This window comes from Heterodontus francisci, chromosome 22 (genome assembly GCF_036365525.1).
Source record: "Heterodontus francisci isolate sHetFra1 chromosome 22, sHetFra1.hap1, whole genome shotgun sequence".
NCBI classification, from domain to species: Eukaryota; Metazoa; Chordata; class Chondrichthyes; order Heterodontiformes; family Heterodontidae; genus Heterodontus; species Heterodontus francisci.
In genome coordinates this window covers 67,118,224-67,134,525 of record NC_090392.1, presented here as the reverse complement: position 1 = coordinate 67,134,525, position 16,302 = coordinate 67,118,224, and positions in this window count along the sequence as shown.

Sequence of the window (16,302 nt, the reverse complement as noted above, 5' to 3'; positions counted from 1 at the left end):
ACTGTCATCACCAGCACCTACACTGGAGCCTCGTGATCTGTTGCTTTTGGGCTTGGCAAACAAATCCACCTGAGGCCGGCGGGAAAATCCATGAATATTAATGCTTTTTGGTGGAGATTAAACAAACTACTTCCCAGAAAAATCCTTAATACACTGAAATGCAAGGCTCTTAAGTTGCCAAGAGAAGATACACCCAAAGTGCTAAATACGTCAATATTATTTATATCAAGTTACTGGAATGATGACTTCAACTATATCATTGTATGGGACTGTTAATCATTTTGGTTACAGTGGAGTTGACAACATGGAATCTATTTAACGTGGGGTCTATGTCTGAAAGCAATTATATGGCATTTTTATAGTTGCTGCATTAAATTTTATTACCAAAACATGAGGTCTTTACGTTACTTTTTACCATTTCTGTAAATTTACCCTTGAGGCCAATAGTTAGTGGCATGCATTTCTTTCAGGTTAGTTAATGAGTGCTCTAAATAAGGGAATGTTCTGGCAACTTCCTTCATTCCAGATCAGAGGTCTTCGTTACCTGAAAATTAAAATCTAGATCTTGGAAATATCACTACTCTGTCATGGTTGCTTCAGAAACTGTTTTGCATTTTGACTTGAAATGGATATCAGTTTGCTTTGTGTTACTTTTTCACCCACTGTATTCTACTTGCAAGTAGTTATTGTAAGCTTTCTCTTATCAGTGTCACCCTCCTCAGCTCTTCTGTCTCAAATCATACAGTTTTTTTAACAAAACTTAAAAAAAATCTTGTGCTCATTAAGGCAAAGTTCTTCTTTTTATGGGAAATGGAACACTTGTTCAATTCAGGGAGGTAGTGTCATCATTCAGTCACTCCCGGGTCAGGTGTGACATTGGTAGATGCAGAGTGAAAACTCGCTCCAAGTTCCCCCATTCTTCAAAGAAAACCTTTGTGTTTCACTTTGTTACATTGGATTGAGATTGCCTATTTGGTGTCGATTGTAGTCAAACTCGAGTTATGGTGTCGGCTGATGAACTGCATTAAATTTGCCTGCACTCAATTGTCCTCAAACTCTTACCTCTTACAGCAAGAGTTGGATTTGAATGAAAGGTGAAAGGTCAGTGTTTAAACCAAATGCAGCACACAACTCCCATTATTGACTTCTTTTGATCCATAGGGGGAAAGAAACTGGAATGGAGCAGGAGCACAGTCTGATAGATAATAGCCAGCCCTATACAGGTTGGGATAGAACCAGCCTTACTCATTAGTGAGGATATAATGGATCCTTAAAATATCAACCCTTATATCCCAACACAAGAAGTTACTGAAAAAAGGGTGACCAGAGACATTTTATGAAGCCGAAGGAAGATCAAAAATGTACTTGTGTAGCACACTTGCTTGTTGGAAAGATTCTGAGGGAAAATATTAATCTGAGAAATGATTGAAATGCTTGGAGGTTATATTCAGCAATCTATGCCGACCACTGCTGAAATGCAACTTTATTCTTTATTTCCAGGTTCTCTCTTTTTCTGTTGCTGTCTATAACTTCTTCCATCATGAAAAGTTTTGAAACATTCATTTACAGATGCAGTTAAACAGCTTAAAAGCTGCTCCAGAAACATGAAATGGCTAATTTTGTAATGGTGATGAGATTTTAGTATAGAAGGTTCCACTGCTCAGTAGTTTGCAAAGGGTCAAAATCAGATGGGCATAAATGTTCAATGTCGACTCATTGAATCATACTACAGAGAAGGAGGCCATTTGGCCCATCATGTGTATGCCAGCTCTTTGAAAGAAATAACCAGTTAGTCTAACTCCCCTGTTCTTACCCTACAGCCCTGCAATTTTTTTCCTTTTCAAGTGTATATCCAATTTCCTTTTGGAAATTGAATCACTGTCAATTGTCAATTTGGGATCTTCTTCATGAAAACATGGTTACGTTTTCTCTCCCATTTTCACAGCTCAGGCCGGGGGTTACTTTCAGATTGACAGCAATCCTCTGGGACCCCTCCTAAGTGAACGTTCAGTGAGTGTGGACATGCCCATGGAGATGAGGAAAATCAGAGATTATAGTTTATGATGACTCTCCCATGTGCACGTGTGGTTGTTGATGACGCGATTAAATTTGACTGTGATGTCCATGATTGACACATTTGCTGACATTCAACTTCTGGCCTTACACATTAGGGAAGGTATAGAATGGTCAACACTGCTGCTGGAACTATGAAAGAAAGGAAGACACATTAATATAGCAACTTTCATGACCTCCAGACTTCTCAAAGTGCTTTGCAATCATTATTGTAGTGTAGGAAATGAGGCAGCCAATTTTGCACACAGTAAATTTGTACACAAGTGAGGCTGAAGTTCCTAGGTTCAGGGGACCTCTGCAATTGTGAGCAAGGTTGGAGATAGGGATATAGCACTGTAACCTCAATTCTCTGACCTATGCATGCCACAAGCTAGGCTCTGCAGCAGTATTGGAGCCTTGCAATTTCCGCGCTTGTATCCCAGCATGAGCTATCACCTTCAGGGTAGGAGAGGAGAGGAAATGGAGGAAAGGATGTAAAAAAAAAATATTTGTTTTGACAAAGCATGTTTACTCAACACTGAGGTACCTTCATATCTAGATTAATAGAGAAATAACTGATAGAAATTTAAAAACATGACAGATTATTTTAACAAGTAATGATTTAAAAAGTTAATCGTATGTTGTATATACAAAACACGTAATGGACCATTGCTAAATTCAAAATTTATCCCACTTGATAACTCACCATGAAACTTTGATTAGAAAACACAAAGGTGAAATTCATAATCTTCAACCATTAGCAATTAAAATATTTTCCCCTATATGTGTGAATATGTGGAACAGATTCACCGTTTAGGAAAGATCAAACACACCTGTGTATATATAGGGTCTTTCCTGTCACCAGGATGTCTTAACCTGCTTCACAGTTAATGAATGGATACTTTTTGACGTGCTGTCATTGCTATGCAGGGAAGCACAGTAGTCAACTCCCTATCTCTGAAGCCTCACAACCTTCTGAGGTATCTGCACTCCTCTAATTCTGGCCTCTTGAGCATCCCCGATTTCAATTGCTCCACCATTGGTGGCTGTGCCATCAGCTGCCAAAGCCCTAAGCTCTGGAATTCCCTACCTAAACCTCTCAACCTTTCCACCTCTCTTTCCTCGTTATAAGACGCTCCTTAAAATCCACCTCTTTGGCCAAGCTTTCAGTCATCGGCCCCAATAACTCTTTGTGAGACAGTGCCAGATTTTTTTATAATTCTCTTGTGAAGCACCTTGGGATGTTCTATTACATTAAAGGTGGTATATAAATGCAAGTTGTTGTTGTTAAACTTGTGCAGAGCAAGGCCACGCCACTAGCAAATTAGATAAATAACCAGTGTTATGATCCCCATGGAGACCATCAACAAACCAAAAGAATTGAAACCACTGATTTGACCCCAATTTAGGAAACCAAACCAAATGGACAGGATTTTACTTTTATAAATTTTACTTTAACACTCAAACCAAAAGCAACATAAATTAAACATGAAGCAACATATAATTGCACCTTAACTATCAAATACAACAGAGATGGGTCTTGCATTTCACTGGGCAGTCCAGCCAGCATATATATTACCAAATTACAGTCACACAGTTCTTCACAACTCTGAAGTTCCTCAGGAAGATTTTCAGCTCCTTTCTTCAAGGATTTAGCCACTGTTCTTCCGATAGCAGTTCCCTCTCAATCCAAACTCCATGGGCGAGGTCTTCACTACAAGGTACACTTCTCCAGACCCTCCTCAGCACTGCTCACGACAGTCTGGAAGGTGTGGATTTACCCATCTTCCCTTTATTTGAGTCCTTCAGTGACAACCTGTGCACTTGTATGGCCGGGTCTGGTTAGTCGGCTACTTTAAGGAAAAAACAGCTCCTGGATTCAGTCTTTACTTTCTTCTGCTTGGCGTCGCTCCACTCCTGCCTGATCTTGGGAGGACTCTGTCTCCTTTTATCTGGTTCTAACCAGTGTCAGGTTTCCCCGGAAACCTGAAGTTGTTTCTCCAACTTCTGTTTCAGTTTTGGTTTTGATTTATGTTTCAGATTTTTAGGTTCCATTTCTGTTTCAATTCTAGTTTCCCTCTCAGTTAGGGTCTAAAAAAAGCAAGCTTTGCAACCACGGATTCCATCACAGCAGCTAAATAAAAAGCCAAAATGCTGGGAAGCTAAAATAAAAACAGAAATCCTTGGAAATATACAATAGATCAATCAACATCTGAAAAGAGAAATGTCAAACTATGATATTTCAAGTGTGGTACACTTCCAACATTTTCTGTTTCTTTTCTTTTAAATGACTTGTTAATCTGTTTTGGTGGTTTTCATTGAGTGAGGAATGTTGGCAGGACACCAGAAGAATTTTCTGCTCTCCTTCAAAATAGTACAATGAGAACAGTTATGTCCACCAGATCATGCCAGGCAGGTACTCTGTTAAGTATCTCATCCAAAAGACAGCACCTCTGACAATGTAGCACTTCCTCTGTACTGTACTGGAGTTTTAGCCGAGACTATGTGCTCAAATATTGGAATGGGATGTGAATCTACAAAATTTCAGACTCGAATACCATCAATGAGCTAACTGACACTTGCTAGAGAAGATAGTTGATTTGGGATAACTGTGCTCAGCAGTCAGATCGAGGGTTATGGAGACAGTAATAATACTGCTTGATTTTCTTTCAAGGAGAGGACTTAATGTTCCTTAAAGTAAAGGAGGAACAGTGACATTGGTATGGAGGAAACTCGTAACAGGCTAATCATACATGGACTCTGGATGGAGTGGGCTTGAACTAACTTTATTTGTTCTTCATTATCATATATTCTTAACTCAAGGCATTTTTTATATTTACTTGCAAATAACTCTCATACCTGCGCATTTCAGTGTTTTCCTCACTTTATTTAGCACACTTCCTGTTAAAACCTGTGCAACACTGCAAGCAGTGACAGTGAATTGAAAGGTACAGATTCTCCATTAAAAAAGTTTTGGCAGCTTTGGATGCGAAAAGCACTGTTTGTCATTCCCATCATGATAACCTTCTTAAGTAACATTTGCGCCACACAAATGCCAGGCAATGACCACCTCCAACAAGAGAGAATCTAACCATTTCCCCTTAACATTCAATAGCATTATGATCACTGAATCCCCCACTGTCAACATCCTGGGTGTTATCATCGATCAGAAACATAGAAAATAGGAGCAGCAGTAGGCCATTCGGCCCTTTGGGCCTGCTCCACCATTCAAAATGATCATGGCTGATTGTCTAATTCAGTACCCTGCTCCCGCTTTCTCCCCATATCCCTTGATCCCTTTGGCATTAAGAAATATATCTATCTCCTTCTTGAATATATTTAATGACTTGGCCTCCACTGCCTTCTGTGGTAGAGAATTCCACAGGTTCACCACCCTCTGAGTGAAGAAATTTCTCCTCATCTGTTGGCACAGTGACCTTGGGTTCTTCAGGATTCAGCTGTAGTAGGGGAGGACAGAGGAGAGGGAGAGGGAGAAAATGAGGGAGGACATGGGAGAGGGAGGGAGTACGGGGAAGAGGGAGGGAGCCCAGGGGAGGGGGGAGGGAGGGAGCACAAGGGAGAGGGAGCCAGGACGGAGGCGAGGGAGGGAGCACGGGGGGGCATACCCCGTATCCTGGGACTGTGACCTCTGGTTCTGGACTCCCCAGCCATCGGGAACATCCTGCGGCTAGCCTGTCTAGTCCTGCTAGAATTTTATAGGTTTTTATTAGATCCCCTCTCATTCTTCTTAACACTAGTGAATATAGGCCTAGTCGACCGAATCACTCCTCATATGCCAATCCTGCCATCCCAGGAATAAGCCTAGTAAATCTTCTTTGTACTCCCTCCAACTGAACTGGAGTAGCCATATAAGTACCGTGGCTGCAAGAGCAGGTCAGAGGCTAGGAATCCTGCGGCAAGCAACTCACCTCCTGACTCCCCAAAGCCTGTCCACCATCTAGAAGGCACAGGTCAGGAGTGTGATGGAATACTCTCCACTTGCCTGGATGGGTGCAGCTCCAAGAACACTAAAGAAGCTTGACACCATCAGGACAAAGCAGACCGTTTGATTGGCACTTCATCCACAATCATTCACTGCCTCCACCACCAAAGCACAGTGGCAGCCGTGTGTATCATCTACAAGATGCACTGCAGCAATGCACCAAGGCTCCTTCGACAGCACCTTCCAAACCCGCGACCTCAGCCACCTAGAAGAACAAGGGCAGCAGATGCATGGGAACACCACCACCTGCAAGATCCCCTCCAAGCCACACACCATCCTGACTTGGAACTATATCACCGTTCCGTCACCGTCGCTGGGTCAAAATCCTGGAACTCCCTTCCTAACATTGTAGGTGTACTGACCCCACATGGACTGCAGCGGTTCAAGAAGGCAGCTCACCACCACCTTCTCAGAGGCAATTAGAGATGGGCAATAAATGCTGGCCTGGCCAGCGACGGCCACATCCCAGGAACGAATTAAAAAAACGTCTGCACAACTGATTCAATCATATGTTTCAATATCATTGCACCATGTACATATGAACAAGTTTAAAAACAGTTAGTCATACCATTTCTTTAACAAAGATGATGCCCCTTTAAGCAGTGTGCTATTGCAAGTTCATAAAATGCTCCAAATTTGCTGGATTCAGTATAAATCTACCAAGCATTGTTCATTGCCCTAAATTAGAGAGTTTAGCATTAAAATTTGCTGTCGAGTTGTCAGACTAGGATGGTAAAAGGTTAATAGTGAAAGGTGTTAGCCTTATTGGCCAGTGTTAACTTCATCAATGTAGGATTCACCGAGATAGAAGCTGTTGGAAATTTGATTTGTGGAGACTTATCTCTCTAATATTAGTAGATTCTTTCCCATTACCATATTGATTGTTTATGCTAAGCAGGTTGCAGATTACTCCCACAACTTCCTGTCATGGATGAGTTAGATGAAGTACCCTTATCACTGGAGCTGGAGAAGGCCATAGACTGCTTAGCGAACTGAAGGGCACCGGGCAAGGACAGAATCCCAGCCAAACTGCTCAAGCACAAAGTTCCATTCTTGCCACTCCTTTATGACCTCCTTCTCTGCTGGAAAGTAGGCTCTGTGCCACAGGAGATGCATGATATCAAAATCATCACACGATACAAAAACAAAGGCAACAGAGGGGACTGCAACAACTCCTGGGGCATCTTGCTCCTTAGAATTCAGGAAGGCCTTTGCTAGGGTCATGCTTAAAAGACTCCATTTACTTGCAGACCGAGTGTGCCCGGAAGTGCAGTGCTGTTTCCATGATGGCAGATCTATTGTGGATATACACCAGCTACAAGAGAAGCATAGAGAACAGAGATACCCCTTTAACTTACTTTTGTAGATCTCACTCAGGCATTCGACACAGTCAGCAGAGCAGGATTCTACAAGACTTTGGAAAAACTGGCTATCCACTGAAGCTCCTCAGTCTCATCTGTTCCTTTCATGACAGCATGCACTGCACTGTACAGTTTGGTGGCTCCACTTCCAGTAGTTTTGGAGTGAAGAATGGAGTGAAACAGGGTTGTGTCCTAGCCCTCACTCTGTTTGGCATCTTCTTCTCCATGCTCCTGACCTTCACCTTCCCTGCACACTAGGTCCGACGGCAGCTCTACAATCTATCAAGGTTGAAAGCAAAGACAAAAACACATCTCATCCTGATCAGAGAACTCCTCTATGCTGATGATGCTGCACTTGTCGCTCACATGGAAACTCAGCTACAAAGACTTATGGACTGTCTCTCCCTGTAACTTGTTCTCCTTGACTATAAGCATCAAGAAAACCGTGGTCATGGAACAAGGTGTTGCATTATCCCCTGATCACACTAAATAACACCCGACTGCAAGTGGTTCGCAAATTCTGCTACCTTGGGTCCACGGTGATGGACACTCTATCCCTTAATGCAGAGTTCGATAAAAGCATAGGGAAAGCAGCTACCACCTTTGGACAACTTGCAAAACGCGCATGGAACTGACCCTGAGGACCAAGCTCATTGTTTATTAGGCCTGTGTTCTCAGCACCTTGCCGTATGGCTGTGAAACATGGGCGACTTACAGCTACCAGGTAAAGGAGCTCAATAATTTCCATCTTCGCTGTTTGCGGTGCATTATGGGTATATCCTGACAGGACAAAATCACAAATATGGCAGTCCTCTCAAAGGCAGAGCTCCCAAGTGTGTTAGCACTAATCAAACAGAGGCAGCTTCGGTGGATTGGACACGTCCGCAGGATAGAAGACAGTTGCGTACCCAGGACCTTCTATATGGTGAGGTAGCTGGGGCCAGATGTCTAGTGGGGCATCCAAAGCTCCACTTCAATGATGTTTGCAAGTGTGACATGAAGGCCCTTAATGTCGACTATCGCACCTGGGAGTCACGAGCTGGCGAAAGAGAAGTAACGACACATCTTGTGGACTGGTGTGCACTACCACGATGACCAGTTGCTACAGCAGCTTAGCAACAGGCGCCAACATCAAAAACAACAACTCGCAGCATCACTTGGCAGTTTCACGTGCAGCACCTATGGGAGAACCTGCCTCTCAAGGATTGGCCTTTGCAGCCATCAGTAAAAATACACCAAGAGAAGACACCCCACCTAAATGGATGCCAACCACAGGGCCACTAAAAGCAAGTTGCTGAGGACTGTTGTTCTAAAATATATTGGTTTTTATCTATTTGTTTGTTTCTACTGAGTGGGGATTTTTTTTCAGTTCTAACTTTGATCCAATAATGCTGTGCTTCTCCTGAAGAGTGCAATAAGCACCTGCTTTGGTTTACTGCAAAGCCTGTTTTGACTAGAATATAATTGCAGTCTGTGTATGGTGCTGGAATTGCCAGCAGATGTCCTCAGTGCATTATGGTACATCAGTAACACTTAACATTGCTGGATCCCTTTATTGAGCATCTACTTGTCAATTTAAAGTCTGTTTCATCTATGCTTTGTTTTGTAGTTCAGCCATTATTTTAAAGTTCATTGTGACATTACATGTTGGATGACCAGTAGATTGGAGTGTGTTATATGTCAACAATTTTGAATGGTTTAGCTGACCTTTTTTGTGGTTCATCAATCAAAATCCTCTAATCTTTGGAATATATTACTGCCATAAGAACACAAGAAAAATAAGGTCAAGAAAATATAACTTGGTCTCTCAAAGCTCACCCTAACTCTGCTCCTACATCATTCAAATGCATTTGAATGCTGCTATTACTTCCACTGACAGATTATTCCAAACATTTATCATTTTATAAAGATGCTCTTAATCTCTATTTAAGTTTAGTTTTCACTCATTTAAATTTCTGTCCTTTCGTTCTACTTTCCTGATTTAATTTGAAGTAATGTTCTGGGTGTACCTTATTGAAATTATATCTTAATAAATTCAGTAGTTTGAGTTACTGTAGCTGTTATTCACAACATATCCCCTTTACAATTTCAATCTGTTTTGTTTCTCTCCACTGTTCCTTCTCCACTGTTTGCCTATGTCTTATGTATGCTGTGATGACTAGAAATAAACACAGTACTCAAGTGTGATATATAGAAAGCTTTCAGAAAGTCAAATTTTAACAAAAAGTAAGACTTTTATTTATATAGCACTTTTCAGGACCACTGGACGTCTCAAAGTGCTTAACAGCCAATGAAGTACTGTTGTAATATAGGAAATGTGGCAGCCAATATGCGCAGAGTAAACTCCCACAAACAGCAATGTGATAATCAGTTAATCTGTTTTTTGTGATTTTGATTGAGGGATAAATATTAGCTAGGGAATCGGAGATAACTCCCTGCTCCTCTTCAAGCTTGGCAACAGGCGCCAATGTCAAAAACAACAACTTACAGCGTCACTTGGCTTCATGTGCGGCGGAACCTGCCACTCGAGGATTGGCCTTAACAGCCAACAGCAAAGATGCACCAAGAGAAGACACCCCAACTAAATGAATTGTTTGCTGCATGTCCATCATCTTTTGTAGATGGAAGGATGCCAACCATACTTCTTCAAAATAACGTCATGGGATCTTTTACATTCATTGAAGCAGACAGGGCCTGGGTTTATCATCTCCTTTAGTACTGGACTAGAGTGTCAGCCTTGATTTTTTTTTTGAGTTCAAGTCCTGGTGTGGAACTTGAATGCAGAACCTTCTGATTCAGAGACAATGGTGCTACCAATTAAGCCACAGATGACACTGTATCTTAGGGTGCTCCATTATCTACTGTATCTGCAACATCCTGAAGGAAATCAGAAATAATTGTGAGACCGACTCACCCCTTCTAAATCCACATTAGTAGCGTATTATAGAATTATTAGATAGGTACTCCTCCAGCTTACCCCTTAGAACAGTTTCTGTCAGTTCACTTGTTCCTTATTTAGGCTAATGTTCCTCTGGTTGACCGAGTTAGATTTGATGCTCCTTTTACATATTGGTACAATGTTCATTTGCTTCCAGTTGTATGGAACCTCATTAGTGCCAGTGATTCCTTTCTGACTTTAGACAGTACACAGCAAAATTACTGCACAGTTTTTTTGAAAGCCTAATTATATATGCCATATGGTCCACTGGATTTGTTAATGTTTAAGCTCCTTTAGTTCATCGTGTGCATGTACTCTACTGAGTTTCAAATTATCCAAGTATTGCTTGACCCGCAGCAATTGGAAAAGCATGTTATTGTTGTCCTCCTTTGGTGACTACTGCTGTAGCACGTTCATTTACTATTTTCAAGTTAATACATCGTTGGTTTCTATGCTGCAATATCTCCATGATCATTACACGTAGAGCATCTATTGAAGAAAATGCACCAAGGTTGCAATCTTGCCTCTAATTGGTCCGATGTGCTTTCTTCAGATTTTGCTCCCAGTACCCACCTCCAAAACCATCTCCGTGGGACTGGGAAGATTCCACCTGGGGTTTCCCTGACTAACGTAAGCTGAAGTTAAACTTCCAAGAACAGGACGTTCCCTGAAATTCTTCCCTGACCAAAAAATAGTTGTTCCATTTTAAAAAGACCAAGTTCTAGCACGATTGAATCATACGAGTCATATTGTGCATGCATTGCTCCTATGTAAAATGCAATGGAATAAAGAGCTCCTATACAAGGAATAGATTATTCCCTTCCACCAGTTCAGGGTAAATTTCACCTCAACTCAAGACTAATAATACACTTCCTCCAGAAGCCAATGACACTTTGTAGATTTGGAGGCAAACTTTCAACAACTATTGCAAAAGGAAAGTGCTAAATCAACATCAGACATCATATATGCTAGACTCTATACCCAAACCAGCTCCACAAATTTCATGACTTTATGCCAGATTATTACAGGAAGTATAGGATTTTAAAAGTCCATTGCAGTCCATCTGCCCAGTTACAGAATCTAAGTAGTATATTCCATACCAGTCGTACTCTTCTACCTTCCAGGCCACACTAAACCCTTCTGGTCAGTGAACAGTGAGTACCCAGTCTCTCAATTCCTCAGGACTCAGCCAATGCTTTCTGAACCTCACTTGCAGCACATGGTCTAGCACAGCTTTTGCTACTATCTGGAAGAAGTTGTATTGCTCCACTGCTTCTGCCTAATATCACCTCTCCTGATCGGAGTAATTTTTGACCTCCTCCTGGAACAGACAAAATGCCAAGCACTTTAGAGGGTGTTCTTGGTCTTGTCCCAATGCAAACCCTTCCCCCCTGCCCTTCAAACACAAAAGCCACCTTCCAGCAGAGGAAAACAAACCAGCAACAGTGATCTACCCATTCACAGGTAATGATATTAATCGCAATGAATGGCATCACTAACGTGCAATGTTCTCCAATCACACTGAACCTCAGAACAAAAAACTGCTTTAACCCATACAAATACAACCAGACCAAAAGCCTTTCCATACTGATCCTGCTAGTTTCATGTTCTGTAACGTGACTTCACAAAAGGATATGTATAATTGTTTGTAAACTTTTTATCATACACTGAAGAAACTAAAAAGAATCTCACTGATAGAAACAATTATCAGAAAAAGTGGGACATGCAAAACATGCTGAGAAAATTCTTTGGGAATCTTGTTTCTAAAAGATTACTCTCCAGTGAATCCAGCGTATATGGAGTTAATTGACCTGTAGAAGAGCCATTAAATCATAAATACTGGACAGTGGATTTACTGTTACATAAAGCTTAACTGATAAAAGCTGATACACTCCAACCAATCAAAAACATACCATACGTCATCTGTCAGAAATTCGACTTGTATAAACAGCACCTGGCAGGATGACTTCATCGCTGTAGCAACAGGGCTAGGTAAGATTTGAATTATACACCTCACCTTGAAAGAATAAACACAAATGCTTCCATTCAAATAAATCTCATCAGTTTTGGTTACTAAGTGCTCTCACAATAGGATCGTTGATTCATTATCCCCTCACCAGTTTATTCACTACACAAGGTATATACATAAATACTTAATGGAAATCCTAACCCTCAAGGAAAATATTGTCATACTCTTAATATCAGAAGTAGACTTAAGTCAGACAATACTATCATTTCATGTATAATAGCTATTTATGTTGAATCTGCCAAGTTCACTTGGAAAAATGCCTTTTGTGCACCAATAAACAACTTAGCCTCTGCCCCTGCTATTTATCTGATGTATTGGAACAATTTACTGCATTGTAAACCTGGCAGCCCTGAGGGGTATCATTAGATTTCTCACTAAGTGGCCAGTTTTTGTGTCTGTAATAGCCCCCTATAGATCACAATGCAACAATTAATCAATTCTTCTCTGAAGGAAATCACTTGAGCCCCAACAGCCTCCACAAACCTCAATTTAGAAACAAATTGATCATGCATTATTTGGTTAAATCTGAGGCTTGGGTATGAATGTCCCCCAGACTGATAGGATGAATGCTATCTCTCTTTCTGCTGGCTGTAACAGTGCAAGAAGAAAGGATTCGTGATCCAAGTACTGGTTTGGCTAAGGATGGTTATAAACAATGCTGAAGAGTGATGAAATAGGTATATCACGTGGAAGCTGTAGGGATTTCAGAGATTGGTGTTGAGCTGAAATGATGGTTCAAAGCATTTCCACTGTAGAAATGTGAAATGCTCACAATGTTAAACCCCTCTAAAGGAGGAAAGAGATGTGTAGTCATCATTCCTATAGTCAAGTTCAATCCTATACATTCAAGACCTGTAATGTTCTTTTCAGGGTAAGTTACATAGTTTGTATAAGTGAGCTAATGGAAAATGTTCAGACACAATGGTTGTTGATGAGCCAATTAATAATCTATGGGTGCAATCATATTGCTATTTTGTATAGATGCAAAGTAGTTCATGACAAAAATTAGTATTATGACTTAGGTGGGGTTAAGTTCCAATCTAACCCAGAAACATGCTAAAGTAGAGTGTTTTGAGATCCTATCCAGTCAGTTTAAAACATCTTTAAAATGAAGGGAGAAGTTGAAGGTTTTTTTCCCCATACAGATAGTTATTAGGCCATTGAATGCTTCACCACAAGTGTATTGAGGCAGGGAATATACCATAATTTAAAAGGGAGCTGGAAAAAATTTGAAGAAGGACGAATAGAAAAAGATACAGGTAAGCAGTGAGGGGGGAGGCAGTGCTGTGGGCTGCTACTTGCGAAGCCCACATAGTTTTCTCCAATGATATCAATGAAGGATACTGTGCTGGTACCAGCCCACAGTACTGCCTGTCCCCAGGCTATCAACATAAGTCTGTGTAGCACCGCCAGAAGCAAACTAATTTCTCCACCATGGGATTTAACAGTTGTAGTTCAAGGTGAGTATCTGCATGGCCATGATGGACAAATGACCTCTTGCTGTTATGTAACTTTTGATTATGATTGTTTTAACAGTAATGGTGTCTTGGACACTATGGGATTTGACCTTTGACCAATATGACTTATTTAAAAAACTATAGCAACATCAAGATTATCCTGCAATAAAATCTTCACAACTATGAATTTGTCATTTTTTGATTACTGAATCTTAATGTAGTTATAAAATGCAATTACATATTTCCTTGTTCTATCCTAACAAAGTAGGCATGGCATCAGAAGAACGCAATATCAGATTATTTTTCTATTCACTATTAACTAGTATTATAAAACACTTTAAATTCTTAAAACAATTTGTCTAGGTCCAATGAATGTGCTACAGTTGGATTTCCCCACAAAATCTCATTTTTTCTCTTACCGAATTTTCAGAATTTTTTTCAATATGTGCTTTGATTTTTTTTCTAACTTCAAGACTGAGCAGGTTCTGAAGACAATAGTTCAGTAGTCTGTGAGCATGTTAACTAAGAATGTCAATCATAGGGGTGTGAGGCTAGTACCATCAATGGTGAGAACTTTTAAAAATAAAAGCATTGTAACCGTTCACTTAAACCTAGAGCATTAAAAACCTAACATCTTAGCTGTCCCATTGAACTTATTTCTTCCTATCTTGACTCTATCTTTTCTCCGCTGGTCCAGTCTCTTCCCACCTACATCCGTGACTCTTCTGACACCCTACGTCATTTTGACAATTTCCAGTTTCCTGGCCCCAACCGCCTCCTCTTCACTATGGATGTCCAATCTCTGTCCTTCTCCATCCCCCACCAGGACAGTTTGAGGGCTCTCCGCTTCTTCCTTGAACAGAGGCCCAACCAGTCCCCATCCACCACCACCCTCCTCCGCCTGGCTGAACTTGTTCTCACATTGAACAACTTCTCCTTCAACTCCACTCACTTCCTTCAAGTAAAAGGTGTTGCTATGGCTACCCGCATGGGTCCTAGTTATGCCTGTCTTTTTGTGCGATATGTCGAACATTTCTTGTTCCAGTCCTATTCAGGCCCCCTCCCCCAACTCTTTTTCTGGTACATTGATGACTGTATCGGTGCTGTTTCCTGCTCCCGCCCCAAACTGGAAAACTTTATCAACTTTGCTTCTAATTTCCACCCTTCTCTCACCTTTACAAGTTCAGTCAGGTGGAGGAGGGTGGTGGTGAATGGGGACTGGTTGGGCCTCTGTTCAAGGAAGAAGCGGTGAGCCCTCAAACTGTCCGTCTCTGACACTTCCCTTCCTTTCCTCGACTTTTCTATCTCCACCTCTGGGGATAGGCTGTCTACTAATATCTATTATAAGCCCACTGACTCCCACAGCTACCGTGACTACACTTCTTCACACCCTGCCTCCTGTAAGGGTCCATTCCAGTCTCCCAGTTTCTCCGTCTCCGACGCATGTTCTCTGATGATGCTACCTTCCATGACAGTGCTTCTGGTATATCTTCCTTTTGAAGGGATCGTTCCCTCCGCGACACCCTGGTCCACTCCTCCATTACCCCCACCACCTTGTCCCCTTCCCACAGCACCTTCCCCTGCAATCGCAGGAGGTGTAATACCTGCCCATCTGCCTCCTCTTTCCTCACTATCCCAGGCCCCAAACACTCCTTTCAGGTGAAGCAGCGATTTACTTGTACTTCTTTCAATGTAGTATACTGTATTCGCTGCTCACAATGTGGCCTCCTCTACACTGGGGAGACCAAACGCAGACTGGGTGACAGCTTCGCGGAACACCTCCGCTCAGTCCGCAAGCAGGACCCCGAGCTTCCGGTTGCTTGCCATTTCAACACTCCCCACCGCTCTCATGCTCACATCTCTGTCCTGGGATTGTTGCAATGTTCCAGTGAACATCAACGCAAGCTCGAGAAACAGAATCTCATTTACCGTTTAGGCACACTACAGCCTGCCGGACTGAACATTGAGTTCAATAATTTCAGAGCATGACGGCCCCCCCCATTTTACTTTTATTTTTAGTTATTTTTTTCTCTTTTTTTTCTCTTTTTTATATTTATTGTATTTTATTTCATCTTAGTTTGTTCAGTTTGCTTACCCACTGTTTTTTTCATGTTTGTACTTGCGGCTGTTCAATTTTCAGTCCATTAACACCCTATCTGCACTAATGCTTTGTCTTTCAACACAACATTAACATATTGTTTGCCTTTGCTCCATGACCTTCTGGTCAGTTATTCTGTAACCTTGTCCTATCTACACCACCTCCTTTGTTATCTCTTACCCCACCCCCTCTTTACTTGCTTATAACCTTTCACATTTCTAATATTTGCCAGTTCTGAAGAAGGGTCACTGACCTGAAACATTAACTCTGCTTCTCTCTCCACAGATGTTGCCAGACCTGCTGAGTATTTCCAGCATTTCTTGTTTTTATTTCAGATTTCCAGCATCCACAGTATTTTGCTTTT